This window comes from Bidens hawaiensis, unplaced genomic scaffold (genome assembly GCF_021521415.1).
Source record: "Bidens hawaiensis isolate Kalapana, Puna unplaced genomic scaffold, B.hawaiensis_p1.1 tig00023199_1, whole genome shotgun sequence".
Classification (NCBI taxonomy): Eukaryota; Viridiplantae; Streptophyta; class Magnoliopsida; order Asterales; family Asteraceae; genus Bidens; species Bidens hawaiensis.
The window spans coordinates 257882-259591 of record NW_027493628.1 but is presented as its reverse complement, the minus strand read 5'-3'; positions in this window follow the sequence as shown (position 1 = coordinate 259591).

Sequence of the window (1710 nt, the reverse complement as noted above, 5' to 3'; positions counted from 1 at the left end):
ATATGTATTTTTGGATACGTATAAGTAAGTATGTGAATGTAATGTATGTTGCCTGATTAACTAGAACTCACTCAACGTAGCTGACTTTTAGTATGCACGCAGGTAAATAGGTTAAAAGAGCTAGCGTGAGGATGGCTCATGGCATGGATTGAATGACTGGCATTTAAGGAAGGAAGACATGATGTTTTATTTATAAGTTTTATGCTGAGACAATTTGTGATGTTTTTGAGATAAGTATATAATGGTTTGTAAGAAATGGTTGACTTAAATATTTCCGCAAATAGTTTTAATTAACTATGATATTTAGAACTGTGTTTATGAGTAAATCCAACGTGCAAGTAGGGCACCGGGACCGGGGCCTTACAAGTTGGTATCAGAGCATAAGTTTAAGAGAAATAAGATCCTATAAGCTTAGACTCAAACAGAGAATGGGACTTAAAAAAAAAGAAAGAAGATGTCAGTTCAAGAAAGCCAATTGTCACTCAAGCAAGCTAAGTAAATGTAAAGTACATGATTAATATCATGTATAATTTTAGAATATGTAAGAAAGTTAACTTTATTTCTAGGGATTGGATTATTTGTGGATTGCGATTGTTGATCAACCGTTTAAAAGTAGAACCTAGCACAAGTGGACTCATAACGGGAAGTGTATAGGACACAGAGACTAACGTGATCAAATGATTATAGCTAGCCACAGTTATTACATGTTAGCCTTACTATGCTTGTACTAAATAATTCCTTGAGTGACGACGTTTGTGTTTCCTTATAGAATATGAATGGCTGGAGTAAGAAAGGTTGTTGATTAAGGAGGTCATACTGGGACGTCGTGGTAAGCCACGTATTGTCCGAGAACCTTCTGAAGAACCAGTTACTAACACGAGAGAAGAAGGAAGTGCAACTGGGTAGGGCCAGAGTAACAATTAAGAGTATCAACTTGATCCTGCTGTTCAAGCTGCCATTGCTCAAGCTGTAGCTGCCGCAGTGAAGAATCTACAACCTGGTAAGTCTGCTGAAAGCCATGCAAGGATCGTTGAGAGGACAGGGGAGAATGGTAAGAATGTTGATGAGAATGAGGAAGGTGACTCGAGTGAAGTTCGATTTGTGAAGGTTGATGAAAGGAAGAGAGGCCGGGGTGGGTGTAACAACAAGTCGTTCAAAGGTTGCGACCCGCCAAAGCTGACTGGTTTAGGAGATTGACGGGTGGTCCATGTGACAACCCTTAAGTGATATAAGACTGTTAATAACCATGCATACAATCGGTTTATTTTGTGGAATTAGTTGACTATGGTTACTCATATAATTGTAGGTAGGAGAAGATAGAGGATGTAATTACGAGAACGTGGGCGAAAACGGAGTTAAAACGAGAAAGTTATGAAGAAAACAAGAAGGCAAGAATGGAAGCCACCGTAGCTTACGGTGGCCACCGTAAGCTACGGTGGCCTCTAAAGAAAATTACACCGTATGGCAGTTTTAAGCCACCGTAGGGCATTTTGAAGCCACCGTAAGCTACGATGGCCACCGTAGCTTACGGTGGGACTGACGCTGAAACTTGTAACAACCTTATAAACTCGTTTTAGGGTTGGCTTTTGACATGCTTATCATATATTTTCATCTAGAGACGACCCAAGGGCGATTTTTGGAGATTATTGATCAATTGTGAGTGTGGTACTCATTAGATACTTGTTCTTAATTCGTATGACATTTATAATT